This window comes from Zonotrichia albicollis, chromosome 7, assembly GCF_047830755.1.
Source record: "Zonotrichia albicollis isolate bZonAlb1 chromosome 7, bZonAlb1.hap1, whole genome shotgun sequence".
NCBI lineage: Eukaryota > Metazoa > Chordata > Aves > Passeriformes > Passerellidae > Zonotrichia > Zonotrichia albicollis.
This window is the reverse complement of record NC_133825.1, coordinates 9,827,480-9,843,058: the sequence shown is the minus strand read 5'-3', so window position 1 is coordinate 9,843,058 and position 15,579 is coordinate 9,827,480. Positions and strand designations below refer to the sequence as shown.

The following is a 15,579-nucleotide window of genomic DNA, read 5'->3' as shown; positions in this document are numbered from 1 at the left end:
TCTGCTTTGCCTCTGCTTATTAGTTAGTTTAGCCAAACAGTCCACATTCCTTCCTGGACTGTTTCTCCTCTCCTGTTTCTGTGACCATCTCGAACCTGCTCCGGAATGGGACCCGGGAACACCGAAGGTTCGGCTGCAGCAGCTGCCCCAGTGCCGGAGTGACTGAGAACAGAGCAACCACCCCCGAAAGAGACTTTCTGATTTTGCCATCTTTCTCAAAGCACCGCTTTGAGACATTTTTTGGTTATGGAGACACCGCTGGGATGGTGTCCCTGGTGGTCTAGTGGTTAGGATTCGGCGCTCTCACCGCCGCGGCCCGGGTTCGATTCCCGGTCAGGGAACCAAAAAATGTCATGGTTTGAGCCTGGCACAGAGCCAGTGCCCCCCATGAAAATGCCCTCACCCTGGTGTCTGCTGTGAGATGTGACCAGGAATAAGCAAAACAGGCTTTAGCTTAAACATAAAGAACACTTTATTACCTAAACTACAGGGAAATAGGGAAAAACTATAAGGAAAAGAAAAAAAAAAATTGAAGACCTTACAAAAACCACTTTCCTCCTCCCCACTACCTGACTTTCCCAATCCGATACATTCTCCCAAAACACCCAACTGCCCAGCCTTGGCACCACACTTTAGTATACTCAAACTTCAGTTCATGAAGAGGAAAGGAGTCCTTCTTGTTCCATAGGCTTCCCCTGGAAACACGCTGAAACCTCGTGTGCTTCCCTGTCACTTCGGCACCGCCCGGAAAAAAAGTCCTTTTGCCGCTTGTGACATCTTCCTTCCATGCCCAGTGCTCTCACCACCGTGCATGGCCAGAGCTGCTCTTAGGGTTGTCTTTCAAGGATGCCTTGTCTCACTCCAAAAAGGCACAGTCTCTGCTTTGGGACATCTGTCCCCCCCATATTTTTCCAACCCCCTGGGGCCGGGGGGTCCTCACGATGAACCCTCCTGGTTCTGAGCCACTGCTTCCCCCTAAGTGCAGTCTCTGTGTCACAGGAACAACTGAGTCCATGGCCACAAGAAAAGTCCAGCCAAAAGGCCACTCCAAATCATCTCTCCCCATTCAATCATCTCCACGTTCTTCGGGCCAGGTCCTTGTCTCATCTCATCTCCTATCTCCCTTCTTATTCAGCTTCGAGGAGGATTAGCATTTTTTGCAAAGGCCCCAATCATGAAAGAAAGGGGTTAAAACTTTCAGTCTCTGTCTGTCCCAGAGCTGCGGCACTCCCACACACGCTGCCGCTCCGGCCGGGCACTCTCCCCCCCCATTCTCCTCCTGGGCCGGCTGCTATCACATTCGGTGTCGCCGGCTCTCTCTCTCTCTCCCTCCTGGGGGGGAGGGGAATGGCTGCCCGAGGGCTGACTCTCTGGGATCTTTCCACCCTTCCATCCTCGAAGGCCTCCTCACCTCCCATCTCTGTCCAGGCCCAGGGCCTACCACGTGGCTGCCCCTCCCCCGCCCAGCAGCAGCGGTCTGGACGGGGGAGAGATCTGACCTCTTCGCCGCGACGTCCCAAGAGAGCCTGCCAGGGGCAGTGCCCTGCTTTTTAACCCCTGTGTATTCTCGGAGGTGTGTCCAAACCCCACTGGCTACACCAGGTGCCAGTCTCAAACTCAAAACCTTCATTGGTTTGACCACAGCTTCCCAGAATTCCCACTTCTTCCTGGTCAAACCACCACACGGTGTCATTGGGTATTGTTCATTTTGTGTGCTGGGGAGAGTGCTGTGTCTGTCAAATAAACAGGTTCTTTCCACCTCTCTCCAAGGAATTTTTTCCCGAACCGGTTGGGGGGAGGGGCCGTATGGGTTTTGCTTTCTGGAGGGGCCCTCCTTTGCAGATTCTTTAACAAATTTGCCCCAAACCATTACATCCCATCATACCCCACTTTGGGGAACTAAAATATTCTCAGGAGTCCGAGTATATTAAGGCTGGCATGGCTCCACATGTCCCACGTGCCAGCCATGGAGCTGGGTTTGAGACATGCCCAAGAGAATGCTGGTGCCATGGCACAAAGGCTTGTCCCAGACTTGCAGCTTCTGCAGTGGAAAGTTGAAAATGCCCTTTTATTTGCAGTTGTTACATGGAAATAACAGCCATGTAACCTTGTCCCAGCCTTGGAACAGAAATCAGCTTGCAGAGGAAGCCTGTGGGAGCATGACCCTGAGCTGCAGGCTTGAGGGCAGGAGGGTGGCTCTGCTCTGCCACGGATTCTGCACTTGCAGAAGAACTAAATCACTACAGCAACCAGAAATGTCCCTTGGGAAGGAAATCCTCTCAAAGACAAATCAATAACTCAGTGTAATTTTAGCATGCAGCCAGGAGAATTTACATTGCCAGGAAGGCTGAGAGCTCTGCCACAGAGACAGGAGCACAGCATCATCAAACAGCCCTGCAGCAGACCCAGCACAGAGCTCGGGCTCTTGGTGTTCACTGCCAAGCCACGAGGCTGGGCTCTGCATTTTGGGACCCCACAGACCCAAATCACAGGGACAGCAGCAGGGATGTGGTCCAGCCAAACTCCCTTGGGACAAACCCACCTTTCTCTTTTCTCCTCTGCGGCAGCAAGGCTGCAATCATGGCAGTGCTGGCAAACACTTCAGATCCTCCACTCCAGGGTGAGACACACAAAGCTCAGCTAAACCAGGCTCAGGAGCAGAGGGGGAGTGCTCCAGCCACAGCCTCCACCCCTGGCCAGGGGGTTCCCACCAGCCAAGCCACCCATGAAACAGCACAACAAGGATGTGCTGCAGCCCCCGGTGATTAATGAGACTTCAATTTACATAATTATATTAATGCTAAGTACACTCGGAGCAGTAAGTTCAAGGGAACTGATGACACCGTAGAGGACATTTCAACACTGAGCAGTAACTCCAGCAAAAAGGGGGGAGAAAAAAAGCCCCTAATTATTCAGTAGCTCTTCTCCCAGATTCTCAGGGTCAGCTGGGTGGAGAAGGTGGCCTGAATTATATTTTCGTTTCCAGAACATCAACAGAATTGCTAAGTGAGTTCCAGCGGCAGTGTCAGAGCCTGCCCATTGTTACGCATGCCAGTCGTGTCTCCTCCCCGGCTCTGCAGGGCCAGGCAGGGCTGGACTGCCATGTCCCTGCCAGCACTGCCACCACCAAGCCCTGCTATCCCGGGGACACAGGACCAGCTCCTGTGCCAGTGTTTGTCCTGGTCCCCAGCACGGACAGACTAACTGCAACAACCAATTCCTCAAAAGCCAGGTGTAGCCTCCATGTCTGAAGGTGCAGGAGCCTGTCCAGGATAAGCCTGAGGAGCAAACAGCCCAGTCCAGCCAGCAGAGGTTTGTGCACACCCAGCCCTCTGCAAAGTGCCTGTTGGCACAGCCACAGCCCTGGCAGATGTGGAGCCTGTGCCAGGGCATGCAGAGATGGGAAGGACTGTGCCCACACACAGAGTTCTTCCCCTGCATGCCCACCTGGAGCCATGGACGCATTCTGGAGCACCCGTGCTGGCCACAGTCCTGTCACTCCTCACAGGTTCCTTTGGTGCCAACAAGCTCTCACACAGATTGTGCCATCAGTGCTGATGTGCTCCAAGAGCCTCAGTCTGCAAATCCAGCTTTACAGCAGTTACCAATGAACACTGGGCTTCTGCATTGCTTCATTGAGACTTGAATCTTTACAGGGGCCTGGAGTGCCAGGACACAGGGAATGGCTTCCACTGCCAGAGGGCAGGGATGGATGGGATATTGGGAATTAGGAATTGTTCCATGGGAGGGTGGGCAGGCCCTGGCACAGGGTGCCCAGAGCAACTGGGGCTGCCCCTGGATCCCTGGCAGTGCCCAGGGCCAGGCTGGACATTGGGGCTTGGAGCAGCCTGGGATGGTGGAAGGTGTCCCTTCCCTGCCATGGCAGGAGATTGGAATTGGATGAGTTCAAGGCTCCCTTCCAACCCAAACCATTCTGGGATCCAATGACTCTGCACCTCTGAAATGCTGAGATCTGCCTGCAGAGCTGCCCCAAGGGCCAAGGTCAGTGCTGGAAGGTAAAGGTGCATTATGACCACCCCACACAAAGCCAGGACAATGACTTGTTTTGCTCCTACAACACACAACACGAAGCTGCCTGAAAAGCCAGGGCAGAAGAACTCTGCAAAGACTACACAAAAGAGGAGACCCCACAAGCCTCATGTGACCCCTGTGTCTGATTGAAAACCAAACCCAAATTAAATGAGCAGTCACAAGTTTGGTGTCTCAGGATTGCACTCAGCTCTCCTGGTGCCTTCCAAGCTCAGCAGCCGCATCCAGCAACAGGGAACATGCAGAAGGCAACTCAGTGATGATTAGGAAGACACATATGAAGTTATCCATCACAGAAAAACCTGTGTGCAGCTACATGTCCTGCAGTACAATCAGAAATCAATAGCAAGATGCAGAAACCCTCAACCACTCAGTAGGATATGAAGAAAAATTGTAATGTTGATTTTAAAAGCACCTCTGTAAAGACAGTTGAGAAGAAGCCAGAGAAACCAAAGTAAAATGCCTGAATTGAAACCTTTTTTTTTTTCCCTCAGAAAGACATTAATAATGGTTTTTCAATGCAAGAAGAAAAAATGAAACCCACACCAGATTCTCCTGGTAATAACAGCTTTCTGCAAAGCCCAGCTATTAATGTAACAGGGACGTCCATCAATCAAGCAGATTTTGAGAGCTAAAAAAAGAGCATGCAAACATCTGCATTTGGCAACTTAAATTTTGCCCTTAAGCATAAGGAACATAATAAATTATCAGGAGGTTGGGCTTGAACTTGTTTTCCTCCATCCTGGACCTAAATGATGAGGATAAGAATGAAGGTACACAAACATGCTGCTGCTGAGATTTGTCATGACAAAAAATGGGTGAAAGGAGCACGATTTCATTTGCTTTTTCATTTGAAAACACTGGTGCAAGAGGACACCAAGCAGAGGTGTAGCATCTCCCTGTGTGCAGTTCAGGGAGCTCCTGTGAACCCTTTTCCACCTCCAGCCTCCTCAGCACATCCAAGACTGCTGGGGTGGTCCCACAGTGGAGTGACAAATGTGCCAGTGTGCTCCAAGGTGCCCATGGCTCCCTCCTCGCCCAGCTCCTTCCATGCTCCCCGTGGAGCTGTGGTGATTTTGGCAGCTCCCCAGTCCCTCAGTGTTCTCTTCAACCATCACATCACACTTGGGGTCCATCCACGCAGCCAAGCACTGCCTGGCGTGTCCCAGCAACCCCAGAAAAGCTGAATTGGCACCAGGGGAATGGCTGCAGAAAGCAGCTGGGGTGTCCCCACTCCTCCAGTGTCTCCTCCCTTGTAAAACACAGCAGGTCAGAGCAAGTGCTGGAGATAACGAACACAATTTACGGATTCCAGCACAGGAGGCTGTAGGCATGGCTGCAACTAAGTCTTAATAAATTCTGAAGAGTGACACCATAAAATGGCATTATGGAAGGCTGTATTTATTGTCTCCCCATGCTTCTGTCTCCAAGGTGCCACGTTACACTTAATAACAGTTTTCTCCCAGCTGCCAGTGTTGCAAACCCTGACAAGCTAATGGTCAGGCCAGCCCTCCCCAAACACACACATCTCACCCAGTACACAGCTTCCATGGCAGGAACAGGCAAAAAGGATTAAACCAGTGCTGCCCAGCTGCTGCCCAGCCTGTCCCCTCCATGCTGGCTCTGCAGGCCTCCCTGCCATGCAGCAGGACAGGAGTTTTGCCCCTGGAAGTGATGCAGAGGAGGAGCAGCTGCTGAAGGGTGGTACCTGCATGCCCAGTGTCCTGCTGGGACAGGAGCATCCCTGCCCTGCCCTGCTGGGAACACCAAGGCCCTGCCAGCAGAGCAGCCCCACCTGAAACTGCTGCCTGCTGTCACAGCAAGCTCCGGGCATGGCACCAGCACAGCCCTGGGGGGAACCATGGGGAACCAGGGATCCTCATGGAGAACTAGAGATCCTCAAGGAGGACCATGGAGAACCAGAGGTCCTCATGGAGAACCATGATGAACCAGAGATCCTCATGGAAAGCCAGAGGTCCTCATGGAAGACCAGGGAGAACCAGAGGACCCCTGGTTCCTCATGCCAGAAGGACAGGAAACCTCACTATTCAGCATTCCCAGCTCCACTTCCACTGCAGTGTGCACTTGCATGGTTCCATATTTAGCTTTTGGATCATGGATACAATTTTTCTGGAGCATAATCTTCACTGAGCTTCTTGTTCTCCCTGCTGGTGTAGTGTTCAAAGCCTGCAAGAAAATCACTTTGAGCTTCAGGCAGAGCCTTGGGTGCGGAAGGAGACTTGACAAGTATAAAGATGCTGCTGTTCCATCCCTGCCTGCATTGCCTGCACTGCAGAAGGCACAAAAAAAATCATGTGAACCATCTTTAGTTCTCTTCAGAATACAAAAAGGTAACAAAAACCCCCAAACTCACATATATCAGTTTATCAAGTACAGCAAACAGTACAAACAGGAGTGCAGGTGTGTTTGGCCTGAGAGCACTCGCAGTGGATGGAGATGAGTGTGAACATCTCCTCACCCAGTGTCCCCCCCTCTGGCCTCCGTGTCCCTCCCCTCTTGCCAGCTGACAGCGACCAGCTCTCCTCAGCAGCCTGGCTCTGCTCCTCCTCCAGGACAAGTCCTTTCCCCTTCAGAAAGCAAACCAAAGGTTCAGAGAGCATCTGGAGAGATCAGTGTGTGGAAGGATGATGAAACAGGAGTCAAGTGAAAGGCCCTTGTCTTCCCTTCCAGCAAAGGCTTTGCCCTCATGGACCCCCTTCCCTGCAGCCTGTGGCTTCTGGCTCCAGCCCTCTGGACCCACAGCTCCCCAGCAGCTCAGACATTTCCTGCTGCCTCTTTTCAGAGGAGCCCTTTCTGTGCTTGCTCCGCTCAGACTGCAGCTGATGTTAGTGGGGGAGCAGTCAGCACCACCACCAGGGCTTGCAGCTCTCTGTGAAGCCCCTGTGAGATTTTCCGTCCTTAAAAAGGCACTGCCAGAGAGTCCCTGATAGCTGAGCCTGGAAACACCTCTGGGATCAACCCCTTCTCAAGCAGTGTCCCCTCCAGCCCTAGGCCTGTGCTCAGGTGGGTCTGGGATGTCCCAGGACTCCAACACCTCTCTTGTGGAGCTGGCCTGCTCCAGCCACCCTGCAGTAACCAGATTTTTCTGTGTTTAAGCAGTGTTTTCTGTATGTTTTGCCGTGGAGGTGTCTTGGAATGGCAGCACAGCCAGTGGGACAGCAGCCACTCCTCCAGCATTCCCTCAGACAGCCCATAAATAACTGCACTCCACCTGCAAAACCCATCACCATGTGCAACCCCCTTACAGCTCCAGCTAGTCCAGATACAGCCAGGGGTAACAATTTTTTGTGTATTATCTGGTGAAGAACAGACAGATAACTGTAATTAGTAGCACCCTGGTTAGGTGAAATGATAGTGTAATTAATGAAGATCAGGTGGGCTTTGTTTCAGATAAGGAAAGTAACAGATTCTATCAAAATGTAAATGCAGCTTAAAATCCTGCCTCAGTGATCACTTAGAGGTGCTTTTAGAAACACCACCAGCCTGAGATGCAGAGGTTTCGCTTGGGCTGAATGACACATCCTAAAAATAAACCCTGGTCCACGGCTAACATGTAAATTTTTGATTAGATCAATTTATTCACACCCCGCAGTGATGGGGGAGACTTGCAGCTCCCTGTTCCTCCTCTGGCTTTGCAGGATCACTGGCACATTCCTGTTACTGCTGCTTGCAAGGACTCTGCAACCCCGGGAGCTCTCCAGCAGCAGAGCAGCAGCAATTCCAAGTGACAGGCTGCACACATTAATTCTGTATTCACATAACATCCTGTTGCAAGTGAATGACCCAAGCAAAACTTCCTGCAGTCTGAAGGATCAGGCAGAAAAATCAGGAGAGAGGAGACTGAGTCTTTTGAATCAGAAATGTTGTCCCTCATTAGAATTTCCAACACCACCACCCTTACTGTTTCCAAAATGTAAACACATAATAAAAATTAAACAATAATCTGGCATGGAAGAGTTCTTCCAATCAATGGGAATTAGTTCTACAAAACATCAGGACAGACACAAGGAGATTACGTTTCCTTCCCCAGCTTTTGCTGGTAAAACAGGGCTGGAAAAAACGAGCCATATTTATTTTTTAACTAGGAAGTTTCCTCAGGATGCCAAAGGAAGTAGCTTCAGTAAAGCAGAGCCATTTGTCTCAGTGTGCATTCAAGTAAGAACAAATGCAAAACCAGCTTCTAGACCTCAAGGAGCATCAAATAGCTTTTTAATTTATGTCCCAAATTCCCTGCAGATTCTGAAATGAGCAGAGGGCAGGGTTCTGAGAAAATGCCTCGCTCAGTCAAGACAGCTGGATGGATATTCTGAGTTTTCCTCAGAGGAGAAGGTGCTTTTGCACCAGAATGGAGCAGGCACAGCACGTGGCTCTGGAAACATCTGTGGAAAAAGCAAACCTGTTGCTTGTGTGACCCTATAAATAAATGTATGGAAAACTGAATAACTTGGGAAAGAAAAATGAGGAAAAAAAAGAAACTGGAGCCCCATCTGAGCAAGAGGACAATTTGCAGGCAAGAGCTGTGAAAGAGCAAGTGAAATATTCCTCACAGGAGCCATCTGACTGTGCTGACTGCCTGAAAACCCTCTGACCTTGTCCTTGCCCACCCAGAATCAGTTCTGTGGAAGTTTCAGTAAGTCAGGCCTTAACCCACAGGGGAAACTGCAGGGAGGAAGGGCCTGAGCAAGACCATGGAAAATGCTCCCTAATTATGGAAAAAGATAAGGCTGCAAAACTATAGTTAAGGGATGTACATGATCCAGACTGAACGACAAGGACAAACCAGGGATTAGCCCCTAGAGCCAAGTTCTTTTGTAATAAATGCCACACACATCCTAGGGCCCAAATCCAGCATCTCCTGGAGCATATGGCCACAAGTACCCTGGGAAAAGGGCTCAGAAATGGTCATCCTGGCCACAGGCTCAGGCACTTGTGCTCCAGCAAACCTTCAGTCAGGGCAGGGTCTGGGTACAGAGCCAGCAATGCCAAAGGGACAGATGTGGAAGGAGTTGGAAAGATGGTGCATCCCCTCAGGGCTGGGGCTGCCTCCTTCACCACCAGCAAATGACAGCAAACACAGGAGAATGGGCTGAATACACGATGTCTGCAAGATATCTATAGGTCAGTGTTTAATTTATGAAATTATGAAATAAAGTTGACAAATTTAGGAAAAAAAAAATCTCTGCAGAAATGCCTGAGCCCCAGAGCTGCCAGCCTCTCCCAGAGTGTGGGTCAGTCACATCCTGCAGCAAACACTGCAGTGCCTGCAGTGCCTGTCCCACACCAGATCACACATTTGAAGCCTGAGGGAGTTGCTGTGATTATGTTTGATCAAACCTTCAGAACTGTTTCAGTGACCCTGGGACCCAAGTCCCATGTTTTGAAAGCATATTCCCCAAGAAATTTCCCATTTCCAAAGGAAAATGTTGGAGCTGTGGGCCTGTTGTGGCTTGCTGGCTTTGGAAGGAGGAGGGATGCTAGTCAAACTGGAAATTCAAGATAACCAAGGCTGGAGGCACTGCCAACACATTTCAGAGGAGGGAAAACGTTTTTCTTCCAAAGTACTGTTACAAGCTTGAAATAAATGTGCAGATTGTTAGATAAAGACAGAGATAAAAATAGGCCTGTTATTAAATACCTCTTCTTTAATGAGGTTCATCCTTCTAAACAGCCACTCGAAGGTTATTGGAGCTATTGCAGAAAATCCAGCCTGCTTGTACATAAAAACCAGAGCAAGATATTCCTCATCACCCAGCACACATTTAAGCACCTCTCAGCAGCTCACAGGCTCACAGCATCCCCAGCTTGGCAGGGAGGAGATAAAAGCAAGGAATGAGAGATGTCTTCCCTGGGAAACAGTCTCTTTTCTTTCAAAGCACTTTTCTCCCACCAAACAATGTACATTTAACCACGGGAATGGCTCCCACTGCTGATGTCTGCTGCTATTACACCACCAGCAGCCTGAGCATCATTAAAGTGAAGTTTGAAATTATTCTGAAAGCTGCAGCTTAACCTCTCCCTGTTGCACTAAAACCACTGCTTGACTCTCAGCACCTCATTCCCTGGTTTGTGGCCACTCCTGACCACCTGGAATACCCTGCAGGGCTCAAAACTCCACAAACAACTAGCAGGAGTCATGGCTTGGCTCATGAAAATGCAGCACTGCACCCTTGTTTTGGTAGTGCCCACAGCCTAGTCCATGGCTGTGTGTTAGAGAAGCTCAGATTTTATTCTGGCTGCTCAGAAGCACAGTTAGTTTTTGGCAGAAGGAGCATCACTGCAAAAGTCTTTTGTAACCAGTTTGAAACCAGTAACATCATGGCCAGTAAGAAACAGGACTGACCTGACACACCAAAAACCCACCCCAAGCCCACTCTGCTCCTAAACCTGAGCAAGCATTGTAGGGCTCTTTCTCACCACATCAGTGCTTCCAGGACACTGCCACTTCTGGAAACGACAGAAGAGAAGTTTTACCTGCATTTGGGGAGCAAAAGATGGCTCCCAATTCATGGAATTGGGGGTACCAATTCTGTACAGAAATGCTGAAACCAAGCTGCAGGACAGGACACACTCGTGCTGTCTCCCTGACCAGAGCTGTCATCCTTCAAACACATCCTCCTGCTGGAGCAGAGGGCTGGGAACCCCTGTCTGATCACTGTCCCGGCATCTCCTGAGCCCCAATCCTGTCCTTTCACCAACAGCTGGAGGGAAACACCACTGTCCCTCTTACTCAGACCAGGATCAGGGCATGGAGGGTGTGCTTGGCGAGCCCCATCTGCCTGGCACTGCCCCACATGCCAGGCAGGAGCAGCACCTGGAGCTTAGCCCTGGCACTTCTGCCAAAGACTTGGAATTAGGCACAAGTGTTAGGGATACTGTGCCTCCTGTGATGTGAAGATGAGGGGCAAAGGGAAGCTCACAAAGGTAGGAAGCTAAGAGAGGAGCCCATGAAGGCAGCTGACAATAAAAAGGACAGCCATGAAATACATTTAGGAGATGAAAAGCCTCAGCTCTGCAGAGGGATCTGGCCAGGCTGGAGCCATCTATTGGCCCAGGACAATGGGATGAGGTTCACCAAGGCCAAGGGCCAGGCCCTGCCCTGGACTCACAACCATCCCAAATCTCTGGCTGTGCCCTGCCCCTGATCCCCACAGCCTGTCCTGGTTCCTTCATCCCTGCATTGCCAGGGACTTTGTGGGTTTAAGGGAGCTCTGCTCTGGGGATGGAGGGAGGTGCAGGTGCCACCACTGGAGTGGGAGCCAGAACTCACCAGGTTTGTGTCCTTTGGGGTCAGGAACTGGTGAGACTCAGAGGCACAGAAAGTTTCTCTTCATGGCCAACAGACCATAGTTGAACAGGACACAATTTAATAACAATCACTCTCTTCCCTGAGCTATGTGCAATGCCCCAGCAGTGTCTGACATGTCCACCATTGATAAGTGATTTCCATACTGAAATTAGTTTTAGAAAAATGTGGTTCTGTGATAGATATAAACACAGTGAAGTTCTTGTCTCAGGATGCCCATCCTGGATTGGGGGCCAAACAGCCTGAACAATTCCTGATTTGCAAAGCTGTCAGTGGTGGATGGGGAATGGGGTCAGGCTGCTTTTGGTGTTGAGGAAATGCTGAAACCAGCCTGAATTATTTCATCTCCCTAAATTTCATCTGTCCTCGCTGATCTCCCCTCTTTCCCCTTCCACCCCATTGGCTTTTGTCTCCCACCAGGTCCCCCTGTGAAGAGCCTGGCTCTGTGTTCTCCATCCCCTCCTCGCTGGCACTGCCAGGCTGGGATGAGGAGCCCCTCGGCCTTCCCTGCTCTGGGCTGGACAAGCCCAGCTCCCTCAGCCTCTGCTCACAGCCCAAGGGCTCCAGCCCCATCTTGGAGGCCCTTCCCAGACCCTGCTCCAGCTGCCAGACATCTTTCCTGCCCTGGGAACCAAACCAGACCCCAGTGACCTGGATAATCCCCATCCTTGATGTCCTGGTCACACAGCCCTGGCCCCTTGTCCCCGTGTCAAGTTTTGGAGTTGATCTTGTGGAACATCCTTGGGAGGAACTGCAGCTCCAGGTGGGCCGGGGGGATCCCGGGGTACAGTGACCCTGCTGGGCATGAACAGCATTGGACTTCTGGGGAGAAACTATGAGGGGGGGGCTGGGGAAGAGTGGCCAACCCAGTGATCTCACACAGCCCTCCTCTGATGTCACAGCCTGCTCAGTAATGTCACAGCCTGTTCTGGGAGTCTCAGCTGATGTCAGCCTGATTTGTGATGTCACACAGCTGCACTGTGATGTCACATCCCACTCCCCGATGTCATGGCCCACTCTGTGATGTCACTCTGCCACCCTCTATGATGTCAGAATCTCCCCTGTGATGTCACAGCCTGCTCTGTAATATCACAACTTACCCTGTGATGTCACAGCCCACCCTGTAATGTCACACAGCTGTCCTGTGGTGTTGAAGTCTGAGCTCTGATGTCACAGCTGGCTCTGTTATGTCACACAGTCCCATCTATTATCTTACCTGATCAATGACCCCACAAAACCTACTCTATGATGTCATAACCCACTCTGTGACCTCACTCAACCCATTCTGTGATGTCACACAGCCCCTTGCTGGCATCACAGCTGCTCTGTGCCTCTCTCATCACAGCCACAGTGGTGCCTCAATGACACAGCCCCTCTGCGACACCACAGCCGTTCCCTGAGGTCTCCGTCCACTCTCTGGGACATCCCCTGGTGTCACCTTTGGGGCAGGGGGGACAGGTGGCCTCCAGGCACATTTGGGCCCCTGTGCCTGCAGCCCCCAGGACTGGAGGTGCCCAGCATCTCCAACAGACTGCAGAACCTCCGAGCCACCCCTGACAGCCAGAAGTGTCTGTCCTGGTCCCAGCCGAGCTGGCTCCGCTTGGAATCCCGGCCAGAGCGCAGCTGTGGAGCCTCCGCCAGGCTCAGCGGGGCGGGGACCCCCGGGAGCCCCCAGACCCACCTGACCCGCGGTTGCCTGCGGCAGCCCCAGGGCTATGCTTGTTCCTGTGTCACTGTCCTCTGGATGCCAGCAGCACCCCCAGGGCTGTGCCGGTGTCCGTGTCACTGTCCCCCGGGTGCCCACGGCAGCTCCAGGGCTGTGCCTGTGTCTGTGTCACTGTCCCCCAGTTGCCAGGGCTGCACTTCCCTCCCGGGGATGGAGCTCTGCGCTGTCCTGGCCCCCCAAACCTTCGGGGCTGCTGTGGGAGTCTCACCTGGACGCAGACCCTCAGCAGGGCCCCTCTGTGCCCACCCCTGTGCCCATCCCTCACCACAGTGTCCCCAAGCCCTGCAGGTCCCACGGTGCCCAGGGGGTGGGATGGGGACCTGCCCCTCCTGGGGGGATTCTGTCCCCTTCCTTCCCCTGTCACCTCCGGTCAGGGCTGCTCAGGGGGTCCCGGCTCTGGCCCCGGGAGCCAGGCAGGGGCCACCTCCCTGCGGAAGGAGTACTGAGCATCCGCCCTCAGCTGGCGGTGGTCATGGAAGAGAGCCACGGCAGAATGAGCCTCCCGCAGCCGGGGAACTCCCCCTCCTGAGGCTGGCCAGGGGGCAGCCCCACGTTCCCCCAAGCCCTGCTCAGGCCAGGCTGCTCTGGGCTCTGCCCCACGGCCTCAGCCCCTGGCAAGGGCACAACAGCAGCTCAGCTGCAGCTCCCAGAGGACTCAGCCCCACCATGGGGCCATTGTGGTACTCTGCACAGTCCCATGGTCTCAGAGCATTGGGGAGTAGGACAGTCGGGACAGATGGAGACGAAAGATTTCTGGAGCCAGGTCGTGGAACTTGCGGTTTATTGCAGAGGGTCTGGGTGCCGGGGCCACACTTGCAGCTGCCAGCCACAGCTCAGAGCAGGCCTGAGAGAAGAGAGGGGTAGAGAGAATGACAGGGTAAGAGAGTAAAAGGGTAAGAGAGTAAAAGGGTGAGAAAGCAAAAGCATAAGAGAGTGAGGTTCCCATTACAATACAATAAATCTTCTTCTGTGTTGAATATTCTATTTCTCACTAACCAATCTAGTACAATATGCAAATCCTATACCACTTACATACAGGCTATAAGAATTATTACATTACCATACTGTGTTACATTTTAAACCTTAAAATCTCCTCTTTGGGCCCCTTCTGCCAAGCTAGTAGGGTGTCCTCTGACCCTTGGACCTGACTGCAAGCAGAGGGTATTGTTTCATCAAAAGGGGATTACCTTCAGTCTGGCCACACTATTGCTTCCAGGTTTTTAGTAACTAAAGTACCTCAAAGCCGGCTTTCATGTCGATCTCTCTTATAGATTCTATATTCACAAAATCTTTTGCCAGACAATCATATTTATAAGTCATTCCTGTTTCATCTTCCCCAACCCCATGGAACCAAGAAAACCATTTTGACACTGCAAGGCCTCATGGAAGCAAGGGGCTGTTGTGCCAAAGGGGACCCAGAGAGACCACTGTGATATCACTGGACTTGCAGAAACAAAGATCTGTTGTGATACTACCGGGCCCCATGGAACCAAGGGGCAATTGTGATGCTGCAGGGCCCCAAGGATCCAAGAACATGGGAAAGTTCTGGTTGGCTTGGCTTGACTGGTCCAATTGACCTTGGCATGTTGAGGGTTGCTTCTCATCTGCCCCTAAAACCCTGGACTTCTGTGCTTTCCTTCCTGTAGGAAAGAACTCTTCTCTTCCTCCAGAGGTTCATGGCTGAAATTGGGATTCTACGTCCAAATTCAATTATATCGAAGGATGATTCCTGTATGAAACCTGCCAGAACAGACAGCTCTGGATGGTTTTGGCATCTTGGGGGCCACCTCTCATCTGCCTTCAAAACACTAGGGGGCCAAGCTTTTTGTTCCATGGAAAAATCATCTTTCAAGTGAAGGTGTCCATAGCAAAAATTGGGAATCCGCCTCCAAAATTCTTTATATCAAAGGACAGCTTCCAGACAAAAGCTGCCAGGACTGTCTAGGTTCCCTTGGCTTCCTGAGCGCCAGCTCTCATTTGCCTGTGAAACACTGGGGCTCTGTACTTTCCTTCCTATGGAAGAGAACTGTCCTTCTCATCCAGGCGCCCATGGACAAAACTGGGATTTGGCCTCCCAAACTCCATCTACCCAAGCACTGCTCCCTGACAAAAGTTGCTAAGACACACAGGTCTGGCTGGCCTTGGCCTCCTTGGGGCTGCCTCTAATCAGCCTTTGAAACACTGGGGCTCTGCCCTTTCCTTCCTGTGGAGAAGAACTGTCATTCTGGTCCAGGCACTCATGGCTGAAATGGAATTCCACCTCCAAAACTCCACAAATATCCAAGGGCTGCTTTCAGACAAAAGCTGCAAGGACAGACAGGTCTGGCTTGCCTTGGCCTCTGGTGACTGCTTCTGATCTGCCTTCAAAACCCTGGGGCTCTGTGGTTTCCTTCCTGAAGAAAAGAACCGTCTTTCTTGTCCAGACACCCATGGCCTCAAGCACATGAGCACTGTACAGGGACAGAGGAGCTCTGTGCTC

General features: G+C 51.7%; 1 non-coding gene across 1 annotated transcript; it reads left to right on the top strand.

Moving 5' to 3' along the window:
- Nucleotides 1–269: 269 nt before the first annotated feature.
- Nucleotides 270–341, top strand: TRNAE-CUC (transfer RNA glutamic acid (anticodon CUC)). The gene has a single exon. It is a non-coding gene; the product is annotated as a tRNA-Glu (tRNA).
- The last annotated feature ends 15,238 nt before the right edge of the window (nt 342–15,579 follow it).